The sequence below is a fragment of the Schistocerca nitens genome, chromosome 7, assembly GCF_023898315.1.
Source record: "Schistocerca nitens isolate TAMUIC-IGC-003100 chromosome 7, iqSchNite1.1, whole genome shotgun sequence".
NCBI classification, from domain to species: Eukaryota; Metazoa; Arthropoda; class Insecta; order Orthoptera; family Acrididae; genus Schistocerca; species Schistocerca nitens.
In genome coordinates, this window is record NC_064620.1 from 334,457,296 (window position 1) to 334,483,434 (window position 26,139).

General features: G+C 43.4%; 2 non-coding genes across 2 annotated transcripts; both read left to right on the forward strand.

The window, feature by feature from the left end:
• The first annotated feature begins 21,426 nt into the window (after window positions 1-21,426).
• On the forward strand, window positions 21,427-21,498 carry Trnaa-ugc (transfer RNA alanine (anticodon UGC)). The gene has a single exon. It is a non-coding gene; the product is annotated as a tRNA-Ala (tRNA).
• Window positions 21,499-25,847: 4,349 nt separating this feature from the next.
• On the forward strand, window positions 25,848-25,919 carry Trnaa-ugc (transfer RNA alanine (anticodon UGC)). The gene has a single exon. It is a non-coding gene; the product is annotated as a tRNA-Ala (tRNA).
• Window positions 25,920-26,139: the final 220 nt, after the last annotated feature.

Genomic DNA, 26,139 nt, shown 5'->3' on the forward strand with positions numbered 1-26,139 from the left:
ACACCACACTTGCTAGGTGGTAACTTAAATCGGCCGCGGTCCTGTAGTACATGTCGGACCCGCGTGTCGCCACTGTGTGATCGCAAACCTAGCGCCACCACATGGCAGGTCACAAGACACGGAATAGACCTCGCCCCAGTTGTACGGACGACATTGCTTGCGACTAGACCTACCAAGTCTTCCTCTCATTTGCCGAGAGACAGATTGAATAGCCTTCAGCTTAGTCCATAGCTACTACCTGGCAAGGCGCCATTTGTATCAGTGCTTATAGCGTACTAATATTCAAGAGAGATGTATTCCAAGGACTCATTAAAAGTTAAGTAACAAACATATAAGTACTTTTCTTCTTATTCATTAATAAGTATCCTGTTTCAGACTTCACGCCCGTCTGCGTTAGTTTAGCGTGCACCTAGCTACCTCATTGTGTCTATGCTGTAGGAGCTAGACACAACATAAATTGGCGCCGAGGAGTGGTGCCGCGCCCACGTTGCTTTACTTGATTGTACTTTGCTCTGATTTGCTTGTGTCATGGCGTCGCCACAATCTCCAGATGTACTGTCCGAATTTTTTCGCTTGCAGCATCAGCAGACGCAGGCGTTATTGGAAGCCCTTGGACAGTTCGTCCAGGGTCAACGTGCGCTGCAAAACGATGCGGCAGCCGCCGCTTCTTCGCTACCGCTGCCACAAAACGCTGTTGCACCTCCCTTTCGGCCATACGTGGCGGCCGAAGAGACCTGGCAAGAGTGGTCTCGCCAGTTCAACTTTCACCTAGCAGCATACAGAATTCGAGGTAAAGAGCGGCAGCCGTTTTTGCTTTCTTGTGTCGGTGTGTCTACCTACCGTGTGATAGTGAAATTGTTTCCCCGACGCGACGTAGCAACTCTGACCTACGAGGAAATTTTGTCGGCTTTAGATGCCTATTTCAAAGAAACAGTAAATGTAGTTGCAAAAAGGTATACGTTCTTTCGTACAAAACGTACGGCCGGTCAGACTAATAGGGAGTGGGTTGCAACTTTGAATGTGACTGTGGCCTCCCTTATTCAGATACTATGGTGCGTGATGCAATAGCACAGAACGTTTCTGATGTTCGCATCAGGGAACAGATTTTGAAACTAGTAAATCCCTCCCTTCAACAAGTGATAGACATATTGGATAGGCAAGACACACTTGACTTTGCTCAGGAATCATTTGAAACTTCGCCAGCAGTGTGTCACATTAACCGGCCTGCCGGGCCCGCTGCACGGGACGCTAAGCGGCCCTCGCGCCCGTCGCAGCCTACCTTGCAAACACGTGCGCCGCGTAAGCCAGCAAATGCAGTGAAATCATGCCCGCGGTGTGCAACTAGACATTCGCGTGAAAATTGCCCGTCACGCCAAGCTATTTGCTATTACTGTAACAAGAAAGGACATGTACAAAGTGTTTGCCAGAAAAAGTTAAGATCAGACAATCACAATAATTCCAGGCCCTTTGCTTCGCGCCGGAATCGAACCCAGGACAATCGGGCTCGTGGACCTTCGCCCATGGACATTCATGTAGTTCATTCCCACCCGTCCAGTGACACTTTAGCTATCAGTGACTGTGTTCGTCCCACAAACAGTGTGCGTCGACGTCGCCGACAATCCCGTAAAGTCGCAAGTGCTTCTGTACCTGTATCAGTTCACATTGCACGTGACAGTCGCTCTTGTCGTCCACAGGGCAATAAACTTTTTGTGGACTTAGACTTTGAAGGCAAAGTGATACCGTTCCAGCTCGATACCGGAGCTGCAGTTTCATTGCTCAATCACGACACGTACAAACAACTGGGCGCCCCGCCATTGCGTGCCGCAAATGTTAAGTTAACTAGTTACTCGGGACAGCCGATCCCTGTGTTAGGACAGTGCAGCCTTCTTGCCACATACAAGGGACAAACGAAACTTGTGTCATTTTACGTTCTTCGTTCTTCTACTGCAGTGAACTTGTTTGGTTTAGATTTGTTTCAATTGTTTAATTTGTCTGTAGTAAATCAGGTCCTATCAGTGAATCAGACTGTGCCTTCCGCCAGTGTTTCTAGTCTTTGTGAAGAATTTGCAGACATTTTTGCACCGGGCCTTGGTTGCGCTAAGAACTATGCAGCACATTTGGAACTGCATGACAACGCGCAACCGAAATTTTTCAGAGCACGCAATGTTCCCCACGCATTGCGTGATGAGGTCGCAAGAACATTGCACGATTTAGAATCTCAAGGTGTAATTGAACGTGTGCAGGCTTCTCTCTCGGCCTCACCCTTAGTAATTTTGCCAAAACCTTCCGGAAAATTGAGACTTTGTGTGGACTTCAAGGCAACTGTGAATCCCCAACTAGTGACTGCTACTTTTCCTTTGCCCCGCCCGGAAGATCTTTTTGACAAACTGTGCCCGGGAAAATATTTTTCCAAATTGGACCTAGCAGATGCGTACTTGCAAATACCTGTGGACGAAGAATCCCAGCGCGTCTTAGTGGTTAACACGCATCTTGGCTTGTATCGCTTCAAAAGACTGGCATTCGGGTGTGCATCCGCCCCTGCATTGTTTCAGCAATATTTACAAACTATTTGTGCGTCGGTCCCTACTGCTGCGAACTATCTGGACGATATTGTGATCTCAGGACAGACAGAAGCAGAACATTTGCAAAATCTCCGCACATTATTTCAGGTCTTGCGTCAGCATGGTCTTCGCTTGAGGAAGGACAAATGTGTGTTTTTTGCTCGGGACTTACCCTACCTGGGGCATGTCATAAATGCCCAAGGTATACATCCGAGTCCAGAGCACCTCCGTGCCATACAGGATTTACCTGCTCCGCAGAATTTAAAACAGCTACAGTGTGTGCTGGGTAAAATAAATTATTATCATAAATTTCTGCGCAATGCTTCTTCCATTTCAGCTCCGCTTCATCGCTTACGCCGTAAAGGTGTTCCGTTCGTCTGGACGACGGAATGCGAACGCGCCTTTCGCCAGTTGAAATCGGCGTTACTTTCAAATACTTGCCTTACGCCATTCGATCCCCAGAAACCCCTTTTGTTGATGGTAGATGCTTCGGAATTCGGGATCGGTGCTGTGCTTGCGCACAAGGATGGCTCGCATGATCGCCCTATTGCCTTTGCGTCAAAATTGCTCTCATCTGCGCAAAGAAATTATTCACAAATAGAGAAAGAAGCTTTAGCTCTCGTGTTTGGTGTTACCAAGTTCCATGACTTCTTGTATGGTCGTCACTTTACCATCATCACCGACCACAAACCTTTGACATCGCTTTTTCATCCGAACAAGCCTGTCCCTCCACGTACAGCGCAGAAATTCATTCGCTGGTCACTTTTTCTCTCGCAGTACCGCTACGATATCTTGTATCGGTCCACTGCTAAGCACGGAAACGCTGAGGCGTTGTCCCGTTTGCCTGTTGCTGAGGATAAAGCATTCGATTCTTCCGAACTTGCTTGCATGTTCATTGATTCGGAAACCGATGACGTGGTCGAATCGTTTCCGATTGATTTTCGTCGTGTAGCTACAGCCACAGCTGCTGACCCTGTCCTTGCTACTGTTTTGCGTTTTGTTGCTACGCACTGGCCCTTGTCAAAGTCACGGATCGAAGATCCTTTGGTTCGCCGTTTTTTTGCTCACAAGGAGAGCCTTTTTGTACGACGTGGTGTTTTGTTGTTGCGTTCCGATAATGATCAGTCCCGAGTCGTGGTCCCACGATCGTTACAGTCCTCTGTCTTAAAGCTTCTCCACCAAGGACATTGGGGTATAGTGCGTACGAAACAACTTGCTCGTCAGCACTGTACTTGGTTCGGCATCGATGCTGCGATTACGAATATGTGCTCCTCTTGCGTGGCGTGTGCCGAACAACAATCCGCACCGCCGCGGAAATTCTTTGCATGGCCGACAGCCACTTCCCCTTGGCAACGCTTGCATATCGATTTTGCTGGTCCATTCTGGAATGCTCGATGGTTGGTTGTGGTCGATGCTTTCAGTAATTTTCCTTTTGTTGTCCGACTGTCTTCCACGACGTCTTCTGCCACAATCCAAGCCTTGTCTGCTATCTTTTGCATTGAAGGTCTTCCGCAGACTATTGTTTCCGACAATGGCCCACAATTCATGTCCGCAGAATTTCAGTCATTCTGCAAGGCCAATGGTATTCAACATCTGACATCCGCGCCGTTTTCGCCTCAGTCAAACGGTGCCGCTGAACGATTGGTCCGGACTTTCAAGTCACAGATGTTGAAATTGAAAGAGTCGCATTCTCGGGAGGACGCATTATTGCTCTTTTTGTCTTCGTATCGCTCTCAGCCCCGCGATGGTCGCTCGCTGGCTGAATTGCTCCAAGGTCGATCTCATCGCACCCTGATGTCTTTGCTGCATCCGCCACATCAGGTTCCTGAGCAGCGGCAGACTCCTGCTTTTGCTCCTGGCGACGTTGTCTATTATCGCACCTATCGCGGTTCACAGCGTTGGCTCGCAGGGCGCATTCTTCGCTGCCTCGGCCGCGCGATGTATTTGGTTTTGGGGGCCTCTGGTGAGGTGCGTCGGCATCTCAATCAGCTGCGCCTCTGTCGTCGCCTGGGTTCTGCCGCTCCCCGTCTGCTTTCAGCGACGGAGCCGTCAGGTCAGCGCCCTGGGGACCCATCTACTGGCTCGCCTCATCCCCAGGTGTTACCGACGCTGCCTTCGATTTTGCCCCATGGCGTCGCGCCGCCGCAGCCGCCGCAGCCGCCGCCGGCGCCGCCCGCAGTGGACGCTTCGCTGCAGCCGCCTGGCGCCTCCCTGGGTCACGCGCCGCCGCTCGCTTCCCGTGACCGGCCGTCCTCCGCCATGGACCTCTTGCCCGCTCCGGACCAGATGTCGTCTTCGCCCGTCGGGTGCTCCGACCACATGGAGGTCGACCCTTCGGCCCCTCTTGTCTCCTTACGTGCGCATACACCTCATGTTGACGTGCACCCTGGACTAGGTTTGCAGGCGTTTCCTAGCTCCCCTCGGACCGAATGGCCGGGAGCGGGTGGCACAGCCTCGCCTGTTGTTAGGCTGCCCACCTCATCGCATACGTCAACATGGGGTCCTCCCCACGGCGGGCGGAAGCCTTATCTCACGACCGTTCGCCGATTTGCGGGGGAGGAATGTGGTGTCACCGCTAGACACCACACTTGCTAGGTGGTAACTTAAATCGGCCGCGGTCCTGTAGTACATGTCGGACCCGCGTGTCGCCACTGTGTGATCGCAAACCTAGCGCCACCACATGGCAGGTCACAAGACACGGAATAGACCTCGCCCCAGTTGTACGGACGACATTGCTTGCGACTAGACCTACCAAGTCTTCCTCTCATTTGCCGAGAGACAGATTGAATAGCCTTCAGCTTAGTCCATAGCTACTACCTGGCAAGGCGCCATTTGTATCAGTGCTTATAGCGTACTAATATTCAAGAGAGATGTATTCCAAGGACTCATTAAAAGTTAAGTAACAAACATATAAGTACTTTTCTTCTTATTCATTAATAAGTATCCTGTTTCAGACTTCACGCCCGTCTGCGTTAGTTTAGCGTGCACCTAGCTACCTCATTGTGTCTATGCTGTAGGAGCTAGACACAACAAAAGATTTCAGACATAGAGCGGTGGATTAAAGGGCGTCAATGAAACCATCCGTTTTCTCGTCGAAGCGACAGTTCTCAGTGTGATCAGTAACAGGACCACGTTATTCACAACTCTTGACACTGCTGACAACCCGAGGACGTTTCAGACCCTTTCTAATGATATTATAGGGCTACATCCTCATTGAACGTGGCCTGATCCCTTTCTAGGAACAACACAGGACCATTCAAAGCCATTCAACAAAATTTTGATGCAATCTGAAGCACCAAATGATGGTTATGCTTTTTCAGCTTTCCTATTTCCCGCCCTGCTGTGGCGTGACGAGAGATGGGCAGGACACTGACCTGAATACAACGGCAAAGGGTCCCTCTAATACCGCCAGTCGGCAATACCCTCCGTGGAACCCTCCAACATTTATTGAGAATTTTAAAAATGCACATTTACAGAGGAAAATCTGCGAAGTTGTTCTAGAGGCCAGCATGCTGGCAACTAGCATCGGAGGAGTGTCAAGTAGCTACCGGACGTGCGAGGTGTGTGAGAAAAGAAACAATACTGATTTTTTATATACTAAAGTTTTCATTTTCTTCAAACAAGAATATTGTCCCCTCCAAAGCTATTTCATTCGCCAGCTATACACCGGCGGAGTCGTTGTTTCCAGTCTTTGTAGTAGATCTGAAAGGTTTCAACTGGTAAGACCTATAACACGTCGGCCACATTCTTTTGAAGGTTCTCCAGAGTCCCAAAATGATGCCCTCTTAAGAAATTTTTCAATTTCGGGAAAAGAAAAGAAGTCAGAAGGACTCACATAAGATGAATAGTGTAGCTGTGGACCAACAGGAATGGCTCCTGAGGTAGAAAATTCCTTGATGGAAATGGCCATGTGACGTAGGGGACTGTCGTGATGCAGTTTCCGGTCTCACTCGATTCACCTCTTTTCTGAGTCTTTCAAGGACATCTTTTTAAAACACTTGGTTGACAGTTTGTCCTGGAGGATCTGATTCGTTATGCATGATACCCCTACTGTCAAAAAAGTATATCAGCATTATTTTAATCTTCGATTAGCTCATTTGAGCTCCTTTCGGTCGAGGAGGTGCCTCAGTGTGCCATTCCTCCTCACTTTGCCTCTTTGTCTCAGGATCGTACTTAAAAAATCCAGGATTCATCACGTGTGATCGCACGACTGAACCATTCCTGGTCATTGGGTGTGCTCTGAAGATCAACGCACAAGGCCGGCCGCGGTGGTCTCGCGGTTCTAGGCGCGCAGTCCGGAACCGCGCGACTGCTACGGTCGCAGGTTAGAATCCTGCCTCGGGCATGGATGTGTGTGATGTCCTTAGGTTAGTTAGGTTTAAGTAGTTCTAAGTTCTAGGGGACTGATGACCACAGCTGTTAAGTCCCATAGTGCTCAGAGCCATTTGAACCAACGCACAAGTTTCTTCGATTTCCTTCTTCTCGGTTGTGAGGTTTTTCGGCACCCTTTTGGCACAAACCTTCCGCATGCGCAACTATTCGATTAAAATTCGATGTACGGTGACAGAGGTTAATTTTAACTTGTCACCCATCATCCTTTATGTTGAACGTCAGTCTGACCTCATAAGAGCACGCTTAAGTTCGACGTTTTAGTCGGTTTCTGGAGCTGAAGGTCTCCCTGAACAACGTTCATCTCCAACGTGTTCTTCGCTTTCCAAAAATGATTTTTAGCAGCAAAAAATTGTGCTCTTGGTAAGGAATGTTCCCTATAGACATGTTTCAACTTTTCAAAGATCGCATCGCTGGTTCCCCAAGTTTAATACAAAACTTAATGGCATAACGTTGCTCTAAATTCCGCTGTTTCATTTTCGTAACACACAACAAAGACACAGCTTTACTTATGGCGTTCTCAAGAATCACCTGATGACTGCACGGAGCTGAAACTTGGACTGACCTTCTGGAAGGGATGAACGCGCCAGTCTGCGTAAGTAGAATAACACAGCGCGGTGCTGTCAGTCTCGGTAATTATACATCTCTTATACCTTCTGACAAATAAGCTGAAAGAAGAAACAGTAAATGTTGTATTTTGAAATCAAAAAAAGATTCCACTGCACTACCTCTTCAAAAAAGAAGAAAGCGATACATAGAGCTTGACAAAAGAGTAAAAGACATTCAAAGAATACGTAACGTCTCGGGGATTTAACAAGATGTTGAAAATGTCTGGCTTTCTTTAAAAAAATTGAGTGCCAAATTAAAATTCACGAAATAAGGCAAAAAGTTTAATCGTTTGCTGCAGTAATATCGCAGAAAGAAAAGAATTATAAATACAAAAATTTAATAATTGAAAAATAAAAAGGAAAAAATTTTTAAAAATGCCTATGTAATATGTTCATGTTAACTCCTAAGGCTGGATAAAATATAAGGAATGTTCTTGCTGCAAAACGGTCGGAAGAGCTTCTCCACTGTTGCGGCTTTCATTGATGGTCGGGAAACCCTCGGCTACAATATTTTTGATCGGAAACTCACGTTGACGTCACAGGGCGGAAAGTCCACGGTCGGAAAGCTAACGGAACGGAAACTGAAAATTGTATATTGATTTCGTATATTTTTTACTTGCCATCCTTTTAAGCTGAAAACACTATAACATAAGCAAGCGTGGCGGCGCTCGACCTTCAAGTAACAAGAATGAATCATGGTCGGAGTGTTTTCGATTTATTCTCTCTTTCCAAGCATTAATTCCGACTGGCGGGGTCCGCTGGTTAATCGGATGTGGGATGTTAATTTTAAGGCGGCCAAATGCCCTTCCTGCCGCCACCCCGTACCCCCCAGGAAGGAAATAGTGTGCCCCAACTGTCTCCGTCTAGTGTAATCCATGGAATAGTGTGAATGTGTTCAGACGTCTGTGAGCCATGTAACTAAGGTGGAACTTGGAGACCAGCCCGGTATTCACCTAGTGGGATGTGGAAAACCGCCTAAAAACCACATCCAGGCTGGCCTGCACACAGGCCCTCGACGTTAATCCGCTGGGCGGATTCGATCCGTGGCCGGCGCGTCTACCCGAGTCCAGGAAGCAGCGCGTTACTGCTCTCGGCTATCCTGGCGGGTAATGTTTTCGATTTATTCGGGAGTTTAATCTCCTAAACTAACCTTCAACAGCATTGGTGATGCTGTGTAACTGTTAAAAAAAGAATTACACATTTCATTTCATGTAGTAGGACTTTCCCCAGCCATTGAGTGTTCATAGTCTACGAATCCCATGACCTTTTCTCCAGTGGACATTTCCTTCATTATTACTAACCACGCTTCATCAGCACTGTGTGGTGGATGGCACACCAATGTAGTACACACGCGAGAAAACAGTTGAGTCTCTCTCTATACCTGTAGTCCTCTGTTCATAAGTTCTTGCATTTTCTTCCACTGATTTTGGATGAAGTGAAAATTGCAACTGCAGAGGTATATCTCGGGCAACACTGTTTTCATAGCTTTAATTGTAGGCATTTGAAAGTGTAGCACTGCAGTTTACGATGACCATCCAGGCAGCTTATTTTTTAATCCGGAAAAATGTCTTTTATATGTATTTTGATTTTTGTCTGGGAACAAAGCACAAAAAAACACCAAATAGATTCTTCCCTTCTTCTATATTTCATATGTCAACGTGTATGTTGTACAGTTGTTTGAACTCTTTCAAACAACCGTCAAACGCCTCTTCCATAAGAACAGTTCCATTTTCACGCAAAGTTTTCTCCACTTCTTCGTAACCGAACACCAAACTTCTTTTGTCAAGAGCACACCATTAGTTGACTTTCATGAAACTACTGTTTAAAGTTAATTTCAAAATATCTTCGCTCATGTGGACCTCCCAACAAATGCCAGGGTTCAGGATCGTGCCAATAGTTTCCTTTCTTGCTTTACACAGTGCAGTCTATGCGTTCTCATAATCTGGCATATTTGCGACGAATTCTAAACCTTTATCTCTCAAATCTTGAAATTTCTCTTTAGAAATTTGGGAAACAGGAAGTGTCTTATCTTCGCAGACTCTTCTTCTGTAGTTGTGAATTACATTTTTAATATGCACATCTGCTCTGTCAGGTGGGCGAGGATGTTATTGTTCAGCCACGCTTCTGCCTTCTGTAGCTTTTAAAGGGCCCAGCACTTACGCACAACCAGTTCGTATACTCATCAAACTTTTTGTGCACCCGGTAGCGATGACCATCCTTGAGAAGACACGTCTTTCATTTCACTGTTGTAATTATTTCCATTACTCACAGTGTGTGGAACTCAAGCAGCTTAGGCCTACGAAGCTGAACGAAAATGAAGACTGCCGCTGAGGTCACTGCCTGACTGCCGGTGACAACACATCTGCTGCTGGTGAACGACTGGCGTAAATCAGCAGTCGAGAAGCTTCTCGTGGGTACAAAGGCCTGCGCCAAGCCAGAGCGTCCGGTGGCATTCCCTGAAATCCTTCGTCCAAGACACTGCCTGATAGCTGTCGAGGAGTGCCGCCGGAGACTACAGCTATTTCAATGTCTTATCACTATAAGGTCGCATTTAATAGCTAAAAACACAGTTCGGCTCAGAACAAATATACAAATTGTTTGAACCAGTAGTGACTTTCATTGGATAATAAACAAAAGTCATGACAAAAGCAAAGAGCGCATTTCAAACATTTACTTCGCAAATTAAAGTCTTTCTTAGAAAGAATGTCATTGATTTAATCAGGGTGTCATTCATTGACGCCCTTCACTTTTAGTAGCAAATTGTATATGAAAAGTTTAATTAATTATTTGGAATTCAAGTGATTAGTTGATTTAATTGAAATTATAGAAAAATAATTGATTTTAATGATTTATTTACTTCTTATTTAGGCTGGCAAGATTAGGGCCTGAAGGCCCTCTCTTACATTTGACCATAAATGTCAATACACACCAAAGGTATTACAAGCATGGAAAACACTCATTGTAAAGATGACATGTTGTGTTGCAGATAGGCACATTAGCTTTCGGCCAAAGCCTTCATCAGAAAAGGAGGTACTCACTCATTGATTCACGCAAGCACACCTCACGCACACATGACTGTCAGTTTCAGCAGCTCGGTTCGAGCTGCCAGAGAGGGTGATCACGTGTGCTTGTTTGCGTGAATATATATATATATATATATATATAATGTGTGTGTGTGTGTGTGTGTGTGTGTGTTTGTGTGTGTTTGTGTGTCTGAGTGAGTGAGTGAGTGTGTGAGAGTCCTTTTTTTTCTGGCGGAGTGTTTGGCTGAAAGCTAATGTGAAAGTCTCTTTTCGTTGCGCCTGTCTGCAACCCAATATGCCATCTTTACACTGACTTACACTATCTTTTTCTTATGTTGCTGGTAACCCAACCTGGAGTTTCACTGTTTCAAAAATATTACAAAAACATTCACAGGAATAATAATAATAAGATAATAATTTTAATCCACAACAATTATAATAACAATGTAAATAGTAGCTGACGCGAATTATAATAATGATGATAATAATAATAAAGGGCATTAACAATAATGGAGAATAATTTAGGACCTTTGAATACATGTTTAGTACTGCAGAAACGGAAGGAATAAAAAAAAAGGAAATGATTGAAATGACAGTGACAGTGGCTCTTGGGCAAGAACAGAATTTAAATAAGAAACTGTGCCAGCATGGAGGATGGAAAAATTGTGGTGGAGGAGGGAGTGACGAGAGTGAGCTGCAGACTAGCGTGTGGGAGAGACGATTATTATAACCAAAGGTTGGTCGTTAACTGTCTTTTTGAAGCCTGGGAGGAATTTAAGTTCGCTGAATTTTTGAGGAAGGTCGTTGGAAAGTCGGGTTCCTGGTATAGAAAATGACTGAGAGAACATGGCAGTGTTATGTGATAGTACAGAGAGGATTTGACTTTGTTGAGAACGAGTATTTCTGCTATGCTGTTCAGATAGTAGTGTAAGAGTTGAAGATAAATAAGAGGGAGCGCAATGATTGAGAAGACGATGGAGCAAACATAGAGTATGATAGTCTCTACACTTGTCGGCACACAGCCATTATAATAGTTAGTAGGCAGTGGTGATATGGGTGAAATAGGTTGCGTCGCAAATGTATTCTACACAAGCATTCATCGCCAATTCTAGCCTGAGTGAGCTTTCGTACGAAAGTCCTTGGACGACAGCATCACCATAGTCAAGGGTGAGGTGTATTAGTGACTCCACAAACTTCTTTTCAGCTCGAAAGGAAATACTTTTTATATTTCTGTTGAATAAGCGACTGAGACGCCTTCTTACAGAAAGCATTTCTATTTTCAGTGCAGTCTAAAAGGTGGTCCAGAATTAATGACAAGTTCTTTGCAGAAGAGGAAAAGGTCATTACTTTGTCGTTTTGGAGAGTGAATTACCAACAAATCATAATAGGAAACTGTAGATTATCTTACTGGAAACAATTCTTAAACATTGTGAATCAATCAAGGAACTGGACGATGCCTTTTTCCTAAAATTAACTAGATTTTAATTCTTACATATCATTAATTTGCATATTCAGTAAGAACTACCGGTAGTAAATTTAGGGGTATGCGATAATCGCCAGTGGGAATATTTCTTTTAAATTAAGTATAGGTGCGTTACACTAAGATAATATCAATAAATGATAAACGAACAGAGGGTAATGTTGTATCGTTGCTCCCATAGACAGCCAAACAATTTAGCGGCCACACATTATTCCAGCAGCCTTGGTGCTCATATAAAATTCTATTCACAATACGTTACATTGTCATTTCCAACAATTTAATATCTTCACCAAAGCAGTAAGGCAACTAAAGGCAATCACTTCAGTGTACATGTCAATAATAGTAGCTGTGCTAGAATATCTTTGAACACTAGCTTCAAAAACATAATCTTCCTTCTCATATCATTCCATGTAGACTTTCACGGCCGGCGTCTTCATCAGTAAACACTTCCGGGCTAAGTTGCCGTGGTCGATCTGTAGAACTTCTTCTTCCTGACGTTTCGTTCTCAACTACGGAGAACATCTTCCGAGGTGAGTCAACGACTGGCTGCTAGGAGCTGGGGCCGCCGCTTATATGAATATCGTAGGGGGCGCTACCACACGTCACGTGGCGTCGATGTGCAGCTATCTCTGGCTATCGTCTGTTCTCTCGATTGCAGACAATCGATTGTCACGTGATTGATGCAACGTTGACCGCCATATCTTATCCAATTTTAATCCTTCTTCTTTACGATTAAAATTGTATTGATGTTTGTGGATTTCAATTGCCTCTCTATACATACGTGTATAATAGTGCGACGTCCTCGCTAGCACGCTTGCTTCACCAAATTTTTATTTCGTGATCTCCATCCTTAAAAACATGTTCCGCTACTGTAGATTTGTCGATATGTCCCATGCGACAGTTTCTTTTGTGCTCCGTCAACCGTGTATTGATGCTTCTTTTTGTAGTTCCTATGTAAACCCTGACACAACTACACGGTCTACAGATCGACCACGGCAACTTAGCCCGAAAGTGTTTACTGATGAAGACGCCGGCCGTGAAAGCCTACATGGAATGATTCGACGCCTCTACGGGGAGGAAATGTCAACTAGGGTACGACGACTGGAGAACCTACGCAAGAAGAAAGGTCAACAACTTTGCTCACTCACTTTTCTGCTACGCTGTCGTGATACCGGTGTAGTTCCCAAGTTTTTAAAAGTGAGAAGAATGTTTCGTTCGGCACAAGCTAACCGTATTTACTCTCGTATGGAACTGGCATTACTACGTGAGCGGATACATCGGACATGACGAGGACTGGCGGTATGTGATGGTCAACTGCTAAATCTTCATTTACTTATTAGCAATACTATGCAGTTTTGTCATTGGAACAAAGTGGACAATTTAACATTTAGATCTATGGAGATTAGTGCAGAAGTGTCTTCCAATAGGCAGAAGAAGAAGTTTGATCGTCTACAAGAGGGTCGACAGGAAACTGGGATTCCAAACAATTCCCAAACGGTTATTAATTTATCGGAAAAAGAATTGTCTAAGGAAGAACTTTCTGTTCTGTCTAAAGGAGGGAATTTTGCAATAACTCCATCCAAGATTCCTATGAAGGACATTATTGCTAATATAGAGGCAGGAATTCGTCAGTTACCATCATATTCTGCTGATGAAATTAGTATGGAAACCTCCAGGATATTACGCAAAGCTAAGCCACCCAGCAGCAATCTGTCTCAAGGGGAAAGGAAGGCATTGCGGGAGATCAATGCAGACAAGAATGTTATTATAGTTGCCGCTGACAAGGGAAATGTTACTGTTTTAGTGAATACTGAGGATTATCACAAGAAGATCAGTGATCTCCTGGAACCCAGCACATACAAGAAGTTGAAAAAGGATCCCACAACGAATGTGCTGAATGCCACCTATCGTCTGATAAAACAGTCTTCCATTCCTACAGAAGTTAAAAAGTATCTTTGTAAAACGGAGGCTTATCCTCCGAGATTATATGGATTACCAAAGATACATAAACCTGATGTTCCTTTGAGACCAATAGTCAGCGCAATTTGAGCTCCTACCCAAGAAATAGCCAGACACCTTGCCTCTTTGTTACAACCTTACACAGGCAAAACTGAGAGTCATATTAAAAACTCTCTACACTTCATTGAGAAATTGAGGGAAATTACTGTCGGTCCTAATGACATCCTTGTCAGTTTTGATATAGTGTCTTTGTTCACGATGGTTCCAGTTGATGAAGCTCTCTCCCATATAGCCGATATGTTCCTTACTGATATAGTAACCTTGTTCCAACACTGTCTATCCTCGACCTATTTTCAGTACAATGGTGAATTTTATGAACAGATTGATGGGGTAGCCATGGGAAGCCCCCTAAGTCCCGCAACTGCGAATTTACTCATGGAATATTTTGAACATCAAGCACTGCAGTCGGCCAAAAAAAGCCCCTCGAAGTGGTATCGGTATGTGGATAATACCTTTGTAATATGGAATCATGAGGAAGAAGACTTGAATGATTTCCTGGTACACTTAAATAGCATCAACCCAAAGATTAAATTTACTATGGAGAAGGAGAAGAATGGACAACTTAACTTCTTGGATGTATCAGTTATCAAACGGGCGGATGGGACCTTAGGCCATAAGGTCTACAGGAAAGGTACACATACTGATCGCTACCTCCATAAGAACTCAAACCACCACTCTAGGCAAAAGAGGGGGGTCATAAAAACACTAGTGGATAGGGCCAATAATATTTGTGAACCAGGCTACTTACAAGAAAAACTAAATCATTTATGAATGGCCTTTGCGAAAAATGGTTATACGAAAAACGAGATTAACCGAGCACTTCACCCAAATAGAAATATGCCTAAAATAGGAGACAGCAACAACCATCAGCTGGAAAAGTATTTCTTCCGTTCATCCATAATATCACGGATCGCATTGGGAAAGTACTAGCCAAGTTTCAGGTAGAGACCATTTTTAGACCTACTAAGAAAATTAGTGAATGCCTAAGATCAACAAAAGATGCTCGTCACCCCCTAGCCACCCCAGGGGTATATAAAATTCCGTGTAGTTGTGGCAAAGTTTACATAGGAACTACAAAAAGAAGCATCAATACACGGTTGACGGAGCACAAAAGAAACTGTCGCTTGGGACATATCGACAAATCGGCAGTAGCGGAACATGTTTTTAAGAATGGAGATCACGAAATAAAAATTTGGTGAAACAAGCGTGCTAGCGAGGACGTCGCACTATTATACACGTATGTATAGAGAGGCAATTGAAATCCACAAACATCAATACAATTCTAATCGTAAAGAAGAAGGATTAAAATTGGATAAGATATGGCGGTCGACGTTGCATCAATCACGTGACAATCGATGCCTGCAATCGAGAGAACAGACGATAGCCAGCCCGTGCACATCGACGCAACGTGACGTGTGGTAGCGCCCCCTACGATATCCATATAAGCGGCGGCCCCAGCTCCTAGCAGCCAGTCGTTGACTCACCTCGGAAGATGTTATCCGTAGTTGAGAACGAAACGTCAGGGAGAAGAAGTTCTACAGATCGACCACTGCAACTTAGCCCGGAAGTGTTTACTCATGACTTCCTTCTCATAGTTTGCATTTGGCTGTAGCTGACATCCGATTGTTTTTTTCGCTAGCCTGGTACATCATTTCATATGGGCAATAAAACAAGGGCCCAGTGAAGATTGCACAGATATGGTGAAATTTTATAAAGTTTCTGCAAACATGTCAACTTTCAGAGCATCATATGTGGAAGGGTGATTAATACCTAACAAAGACTGACACTTCAAACTTACTCATCAGTGTGTAATCAGATGAAAGACTATGACAGCAAACAACTGCTACAAAGGAAGATATTTATCCACCTAAGAATGCAGGTAAACCCAGAAGGAAAGAAACAAAACGTAAATTTGAGAGTCTCTGCAAGTTAATGATGCACATTTTGTATAAAAATTTGAGGGGATTATAGTAAGCAATATCTATACAATAGTTTAACATCCTGCTATGGATAGGCAACAAACATGGAATGTATTATGAATAGTTTACAGTGGGTCTGCTTGGCTGATGAGAAAGATCTGCAAGTTAATAGTAATAGAATTGTCATGGAAACAAGGCAGAAGCAGATACGAATGGCAAAATGGTGAAACTCCTATTTGATACTGTTGTGAACTCAGGATGCCCATATAGATACCTCAGGTTCTCATATGAAGAATTCGATTAACTAGGGTTTCACCAATCCTGAAGGACAGCTTAAGAATAAGACAGAAGGAAAATCAAACTAAATTTCCTGTTATAATTGACAGTGAATTCACCAAAAGTGTAAGAAGTTGGCTTATATTTCTTACCATGCACAATTATTTGAGACTGAACATATATGTTAACTCAGTAAATCCTGCAATTAACAGCTTTAATTCTAAACCTACCTATACATGCTATCTATCTAAAATTATCATAAGAAACATATATTCATTGTATCAAGTACAAAGTTTATTACATATTAAAGTTAAATTAGTATTTTTAAACAGTTAGTTGTTACACTGTAATGTATAAAATTATAAATACCTTGAACACAGCCTGAGTTAACAAAGTGTTAGATTTTAAAAAAAGTAATTATATAATTTCATTCTCTGTTTAAGCAAATGACTATATCTTTAAATATGTAGTTCATTTTGATGAGTGATTTTATAGATTACATCTCCTTTCAAAATTAGGACTAACATAGAAGATTGTTCACAATACCCAAAAAGGCACTAACAAAAATAAAAGTAACTGCAATTTAACTATGTAATTTAATATTTGCCTCAAGAAACCTATATATCCCAGGAATATTATTTATCTGTTTATTTGTTTATGTATTTAACCTGACTAGTGCCATCAGGCCCTCTTTTAATGTGGCCCAGCTTTCTATGCATATAGTACTTTTTTGACATCGCATTTACATAATAAATAACAGTTTTAATATGACAAATGATTTAAGTATCTATAGAGCCAGTGTGAGTAAATAATATTGATTATGAACTAATAAAGTTAATATGTCTGTACTTCTACTACTACAGCTGCTGCTGGCACTAACAGTAATAATGATAACAATAATAATAATAGGAATGGCAATAGTAATGACAATAATATGAGGTTCACTCCAAAAGAAATGCACACTACTTTTTTTTTAAATCCATCTTTTATTCTACATGTTGGAAAGTTTTACAGTGTGTAGTTACATCCTTTAGGAACAATATTTTCATTTCTACGCATAATTTCCATCCCTCTCAACTGCCTTACGCCATCTTGGAACCAGCGCATGTATACCAGTATGGTAAAATTCTGGACCAACCTGTTGGAGCCAATGTTTGGCAGCGTGCACAAGGGAGCCATCTTCAAACCTTGTTCCACGAAGAGAGTCTTTCAGTTTCCCAAAGAGATGATAGTCACATGGAGCCAGGTCAGGACTGTAAGGCGGGTGTTTCAGTGTTGTCCATCCGAGTTTTGTGATCGCTTACATGGTTTTTTGACTGACATGTGGCCGTGCATTGTCGTGCAACAGCAAAACATACTGATTTTGCCGATGTGATCGAACACGACTCAGTCGAGCAAGAAGTTTCTTCAGTGTCGTCACATATGCATCAGAATTTATGGTGGTTCCACTTGGCATGATGTACACAAGCAAGAGCCCTTCGGAATCGAAAAACACCGTAGCCGTAACTTTTCCAGCAGAAGGTGTGGTTTTGAATTTGTTTCCTTGGGTGAAACTTGCATGATGCCACTCCATTGATTGCCTCTTCGTCTCTGGTGAAAAATGATGGAGCCATGTTCCATCACCTGTCATAATTCTTCCAAGAAATTCATCTCCACCATTCTCATACTGTTCCAAAAGTTCGCTGCATAGCGTTTTAATTGCTTCTTTGTGAGCCTCTGTCAACCTCCTGGGAACCCACCTGGCACAAACCTTTTTTACATTGGTATCTGTTTCAGACCTGTAAACATGTCGAGTTCTGTGCCTACGAACTACGATTTGCGGACAGCATACGTTTTCTATTTTCATTTGAAGAAAACTGCTGCAGAATCGCATCGAATGCTTGCCGAAGCTTTCGGCGAACATGCTCTTGCCAAAACACAGTGTTTCGAGTGATTCAAAAGTGTTTATTTCGACGTGAGAAACGAAGAGCGCGGGAAACCACCTATAAAGTTCGAAGGCAACGAATTGCAGGCCTTATTGGATAAAGATGATACTCAGACTCAACAGCAACTCGGGGAACAATTGAATGTGACGCAGAAAGTCGTTTCTCTTCGGTTGAAAGCTATGGGAAAGGTGCAGGACGTGGGAAAAAAGGTTCCGCATGAGTTGAATGAAAGACTGCAAGCATATCGAAAGACCGCTTGTGAAATGCTGCTCGCCAGATACAAAAGATTGTCGTTTCTCCAGCGAATAGTGACAGGTGATGAAAAATGGATATATTTTGTGATTCCTAAGCGTCAAAAATCATAGGCGAATCCACACAGATTATCGACATCCACTGCAAGATCAAACCGCTTTGGAAAGAAGACAATGCTCTGTGTTTGGTGGGATCAGAAGGGTGTCATCTATTATGAGTTGCTAAAACTTGGTGAAACCATTAACATAGATCGTTCCCAACAACAAATGATCTATGTAACTCGAGCATTACGTGAAAAACGACCGGAATATGAAAGAAAGGCAACACAAAGTCATACTGCTCCATGATAACGCCCCATCTTACACAGCCAAACGGGTCAGGGAAACGTTCGAGGCTTTCAGTTGGGAAATACTAGGGCATGCGGCGTATTCTCCAGACTTGGCTCTGTCCGATTATCATCTATTTGCATCAGTGGGACACGCTCTCGCTGAACTACGCTTCAATTCGTATGGAAATGTACTAAAATAGTTAACTGACCGGTTCGCTTCAAAAGAAGAACTGTTATTTGGCGTGACATTAATAGCCTGCCGGAGAGGTGGAAGAAATGTATATACAGGGTGAGTCACCTAACATTACCGCTGGATATATTTCGTAAACCACATCAAATACTGACGAATCGATTCCACAGACCGAACGTGAGGAGAAGGGCTAGTGTAATTGGTTAATACAAACCATAAAAAAATGCACGGAAGTATGTTTTTTAATACAAACCTACGTTTTTTTAAATGGAACACCGTTATTTTTGTTAGCACATCAGAACTTATAAACAAATACGTAATCAGTGCCGTTTGTTGCATTGTAAAATGTTAATTACATCTGGAGATATTGTAACCTAAAGTTGACGCTTGAGTACCACTCCTCCGCTGTTCGATCGTGTGTATCGGAGAGCACCGAATTACGTAGGGATCCAAAGGGAACGGTGATGGACCTTATGTACAGAAGAGACTGGAACAGCACATTACGTCCACATGCTAACACCTTTTTAATGGTCTTTTTCACTGACGCACATGTACATTACCATGAGGTGTGAGGTACACGTACACACGTGGTTTCCGTTTTCAATTACGGAGTGGAATAGAGTGTGTCCCGACATGTCACGCCAATAGATGTTCAATGTGGTGGCCATCATTTGCTGCACACAATTGCAATCTCTGGCGTAATGAATGTCGTACACGCCGCAGTACATCTGGTGTAATGTCGCCGCAGGCTGCCACAATACGTTGTTTCATATCCTCTGGGGTTGTAGGCACATCACGGTACACATTCTCCTTTAACGTACCCCACAGAAAGAAGTCCAGAGGTGTAAGATCAGGAGAACGGGCTGGCCAATTTATGCGTCCTCCACGTCCTATGAAACGCCCGTGGCCCGTGTTTGTTACACCACGCAACTGAACGTCGGAGGTTTCAAGCGTCAACTTTAGGTTACAATATATCCGGATGTAATTAACATTTTACAATGCAACAAACGGCACTGATTATGTATTTGTTTATATGTTCAGATGTGCTAACAAAACTAACATGGTTCCATTTAAAAAAACGTAGGTTTGTGTTAAAAAACATACTTCCGTGCATTTTTTTATGGTTTGTATTAAACAATTACAGTAGCCCCTCTCCTCACGTTCGGTCTGTGGAATCGGTTCGTCAGTATTTGATGTGGTTTACGAAATATATCCAGCGGTAACGTTAGGTGACTCACCCTGTATAGCAATGGAAGTTATTTTGAATAAAATATTGTTCATCAGTTTCAAACAAAAGACGAGTAATTATTGCAACTAAATTCCGGTTTCATACCTCTACACCTGGTAAGCTTTGTGGCCCCATAGGTTCTATTCGAGAGTAGACTATGTGCCGGCACCAGGTTTCACCCTCTCCCTTCTCTCATCATCTAACACACACACACATACACACACACACAGCACACTAAACTCACACCCATTTCTGTCACCTACTCTTACCAGGTACACTTATGTACAGAACTCTCACATTTCGCGGAGGAAAGGTGTCATTGTGGGCAAAGAATAGGAAACACTTTTCTAATTAGTCGGCTGAACCTGGCCTTCGGGCTCTCACAGTCAGCAATGGCATACGACTACTTATCGCCTTGTAGGTTTTCGCAAGAGCTTATTGCTTAAAAGAGGTAAACTTTCAGTGACTTATTTCAAAACAATATTTGTATGAAATGTGTGTAATTCGTCTCGTTCCCATAATAAACTGGTTCAACAGCTTCCTGCCATAACGTATGTCACTGCAGAGACACTTCAAATATTTTTAATACAAGGACAAATGAAGGGAACTGTAGTTTCCGGTTGGACCTTTTTCTTCCCGCCACAACTTGTAGAGGAATCGTACCTGGCATTTTCAGAGCTTGAAAATAAATAAATAAATAAATAAATAAATAAAAAATAAAAAAACGAGAATTGAAACCCTTGAACTAGGTTTCGACAGTTTTAAAAGGGGCTTCATCAGAAGTGAGTATTTTAAAATTGTCGGAACATAGTTCAATAGTTCCAATAAACCTTTATTGGATACTGGCTGCCTGATTTGATTCAACCTCTCTAAGTTTACAGTCGTACACTTGCTGAATTTACAGCCACGTTTAAGGTGTATCTGATTTCTATTCGTACCGGACATCCCCTTGTTTAGATACCCACATTCTTGCTGATGCAGAGAAAGTTTGTATAAGATAATTACAAAGATGAAAACTCACATAAATAAGTGAGATGCCTTCCATTGGACTGACGGATTTCGTTCTTGAGAAACAGAGACGTGCGCTGTGTGCGTATCAAGGGCCACTGAGGAAGGTTATGGATCCCTGGTATGCGGCGCTGGCCGGTTGCCTAGCTACGCCTCAGCGGCTTACGTAAGCGTCCTACTGAGCCGTGTATGACTGGAAAGATATCTCAACATTCCGTCCGGGGATGTAGCTCAGTGGTAGAGCGTTCGCTTTGCATGTGAAAGGCCCCGGGTTCGATCCCCGGCATCTCCAACTAAATTTTATCGTCAACTTCTCGGACTTAGTGTTACGTCACTTGTAACATCCACTTCATGCCAGACAATATTTGGACGATTATCAAGTTGTAAAGGGTTATGGAAATAACTCCGCCAGTGGTCTTTTGTGGTACTTGAATTGTTATTTATCATGACCGTAACTCATCAAATGGTACACATTTTTAATGAATATTTGGAGCATTGTAGCGGTTTTGTAGGTATGGTAAGATAAAAAAATGAAATAAGTAAGCAATGAATGTGCCGATAATTATGTACATCATAAGATCGTTAATAGAAATGTGTACAGTCTGATGATAGTTCGCTAAGCGATTCTAAACGGTCATGATAAATAAAAACTGAAGCATCACAAAAGGCAACTGGTTACAGTCTTTTTGGATATCTTTATTTATCATATTCGCAGTGTTTAACATTCACAATGAATAAAAGTTTTATTTGTATGTCTGGAAGATTCTGGTCTACATGTACATCTTGCTCCGTACAACACCTGATAGTGTGTGGCTGAGGATACTTCTGGTACCACTAACTGAAGCCCCCTACCCTGTTCAGTCGCTAATGGTCTGTGAGAGCACTGGTTGTCGGTAAGCCTCTGTGTTAGCTCCATTTTCTCGAATTTTCAAGTTGTGGACATTTCGTGAGATGCATGTGGAAGAAGTAATTGACTTACCCTTTTTGGGAAGCTCTCTCTCAAAAGTTCAATAGTATCTCCGCGATGCACAACGCCTCTCTTTTGACGTTTGCCACTAGAATTGATTGAGTATATATATAGTGTTCTTGCACCGACTGAACGATCCCGTGACGAAGTGTGCCGCTCTTCGTTGGATCTTTTCTCTCTCTTCTATTGGTCCTACCTGGTAAGGATCCCAGATTCATGAACAACACTCAGGAATCTGTTGCACAAGCGCTTTACAACCCACGTCCTTCGTGTATGAGTTACATTTTCTTAAGAGTCTACCTACGAATCTCAGTCTGGCATCGGCTTTTCGTACTAATTGTTTTATATGGTCATCCCACTTCAGTTCGCTTTGGATAGATACTCCTAGACAGAGTATTATTGAACTATATGAAATAAAATCGTCATAACTTCCGAACGGATTGCGTAAGAACGTTTAAACTGCACGGTTGGACGTGGGGCCTGATGGGAATTAATTTGCGTATGTTGGCTTGGTTTGTCAACGAACACCACTTTCATTTGGATGCGTTTGTCAATAAGCAAAATTGGCGCATTTCGTGATCGAGAAGTCTCTTCACTCTCAAATGGTGGGTGTGTCGGGTGCAGCCCGCATCTCGTGGTCGTGCGGTAGCGTTCTCGCTTCCCACGCCCGGGTTCCCGGGTTCGATTCCCGGCGGGGTCAGGGATTTTCTCTGCCTCGTGATGGCTGGGTGTTGTGTGCTGTCCTTAGGTTAGTTAGGTTTAAGTAGTTCTAAGTTCTAGGGGACTGATGACCATAGATGTTAAGTCCCATAGTGCTCAGAGCCATTTGAACCATTTTTTGGTGTGTCGGGTGCAATGTCGGTGCGATATTCCTTGATGGCACAGTGACTACCAAATGGTACGTGAAGGTTTTGATTTCATCCCTATTACCCAAAGTGACTCTGATACCGACAATACGTGGTTCAGGCAAGACGGAGCTCGACCCCGTCGAAGCAGGGGAGTGTTTCGTGTCGCGGAGGAGCACTTCGGGGTCGGCATTCTGGCTCTGGGGTACACAGAGGGCAATGGCATGGGCCTCGATTGGCCGCCATATTCTCCGGATCTGAACACATGCGACTCCTTTTTGAGAGGCTATATTAAAGACAAGGTGTACAGCAACAGCCCCGAAACCATTGCTGAGCTGAAAACATCCATCCAGATCATCGACAGTATCGATGTTCAGACACTTCAGCGGGTCATGCAGAATTTCACTATTCGTCTGCGCCACATCATTGGCAATGATGGCAGGCATATCGAACATATCATAACGTAAATCCAAAAATCTGTAGCCACGTTTACATGCTCTAATTTGCATGTAATCTACGTATCTTTTCACATTGCTCAACAATTGTCAGCCTATATTTTCCAACAGTTTGTTGTAAATAGTGTGGTCGATTTCTTTTCCTGTCTGTGCGCAATATGTTACATTAATTTACACTGATGGTCAACTCCCAGAGCCTGCACCGTTAATCATTCCGCTGCAGGTCATTCTACAAATCGATACTGTGTTCTCGCGTTACAGCTTTCTTAGTGACAATCGCATCATCTGCGAACAATGTTAGCTTCTGACGCTCTCTACATACCTTGATGGACAGTGGAACCTCGGTTATCAGGCATCCAATGAAACAACTTATTTATAGAAACTGTAGATTTTTTTTGTACTCCGGAAGCAACAGCAGCAGCAATCGACGAAGACAGTTATTAAATTTACGTTCTGCCGATCGCTATACACGAATGCTGACACAGAATCAAGAAGCTAACATCATTGTGAAGTACTGTATTTCCCCGTTAGTTGCGAGTATAAAACGACATCAAAGAGAAAGGAAGCGGCAGCGTCCATGGACCAAAAGGTGCACTACGTAGGTTGGATACAGAGAATTACTCAACATATTACTTATGATTTTGGTGTCGGAGAATCGGCAAGAAATTGAAAAGTTTTGTTGCAAAGTGAGGATCCCTGATGGCGAAGCCGGCCGCGGTGGTCTCGCGGTTCTAGGGGCGCAGTCCGGAACCGTGCGACTGCTACGGTCGCAGGTTCGAATCCTGCCTCGGGCATGGATGTGTGTGATGTCCTTAGGTTAGTTAGGTTTAAGTAGTTCTAAGTTCTAGCGGACTGATAACCACAGCAGTTGAGTCCCATAGTACTCAGAGCCATTTGAACCATTTGAACCTGATGGCGAAATTATCTCCTGTTTTTCATCTGCGTACATTGATGGTAGCAATGATGGATTTTCTGACTAAATTGGCGCTCTATAGGAAGACATTACGACACATACAGAGGTAGCTGCTACAGATCCACTTACGCGAATTTCTGTCGCGAGAACTGGGTACCACTGCTACTGAAAACGTTTGGTTCCAGCAGGACGGCGTTACGTGCCGCACATTGATGCTCGATTTGTTGAGGAAGAATTTTTCATCTCAAGACGTGGATGTGTGAATTAGCCACCACTTTTGGGCTACATCAAAGCCCAGGTCTATGCTGACAAGCCACGAACTTTGGAACATTTGGAGGCGGACATTCATTGGGCTGTCGCAGACATAATGCCACTATCGTTGGACAGAGAGATTAACAATTGGAATCACCCTGTGCATCAGTATCTTTAAAGTCTCGGTGAACATTTGTACGATATTTTGTTCAGAACATAACTGCAATGTTTAACCATCAAAACAAAGCACAATTTACTTTGATAGGTAGACAGGCACTTTTTTTCCAAATTTTAAAAAGTATCACTCCTAATGAAAGACCCTTAACAATGAAACAAAAACTGTGACCGACGTTTCACACTTCTTTATCTCCATCATCAAAGATTTAGTGGAAATACGACTGCCTGAGGCCCTTACAAACCGGGACGTCGGTTTCCAGTTAGATAGTACATGGAATCCTGTCACAGAAAAACTTCGCGCTCTGTGCAGCCGGCGTTGTTCTGCGACCTGGTACGATGAGGCGAACTTTCACCACGAAGCGCAGGCGAACTAGCGCACTGACTTCCAGCAGAAGCGCATGTACTCAAGCAACGTGAGTGCGACAAATTCTGGCTACGCCACGCAATCGCATGTGGGGGCCTTAAACAGGGGAGTTCGCTGTGCTTTAGACAATATGCACCTGAAGACGGCAAAAAGACTCTGCGCTGAAATATCGTGTCATACGACAAGAGAGGTTTGGCTGTATTCGATGTACTGTATCAGCATAGTATGATGTTCCAGTGTCCTTTACGCCTCCTGAAGATTGTTTTAAAACTTGAGCAAAGGTTCCAATAAAACTTTATTTGATACTGGACAGCTTGATTTTTTTCAACCTCCCTAAGTTTACTGTCGTATAGTTGTTAAATTTACAGCCGTGCTTAATATTTTAAACTGTACCTGAAGTTTCTGTTCATAGTGTAAGTACCTTAGTTTAAATCAGATATCTACGCTCTTGTTGGTGCAGAGATAGTTTGTATAAAATATTTACAAACTTCCTATTAGCTTCGTGAAATTTCATTTTTGGGAAACGAGGCGTGCGCTGCTTCTGCGGAAGGCTATGTATGGTTCCCTGGTACACGGCGCTGGACGGTTGCCTAACTATGCGTCACCACTTTACGTAAGCGGACTGCTGAGAAATCGCTTAACCGGGAAGGACGAAAGTCGTTGAGTACGGGGATGTAGCTCAGTGGTAGAGCGTTCGCTTTGCATGTGAAAGGCCCCGGGTTCGATCCCCGGCATCTCCAACTAAATTTTATACTCAACCTCCGACTTACTGTGCAGATCTTTGTCAATGACCAAATACAATATTCATCTCCAATAACGCACATGTTAGCTTACATTTGAACGGTTCTCTGATTCTAAAGGGTTATAGAAATAGCTCTGAGCAGTCACCTTCTGTAATGGTTTAGTTTTCATTTACCCGTATCATCACCAGTTTCGAGCCGCCTAGTAATTCATCATATG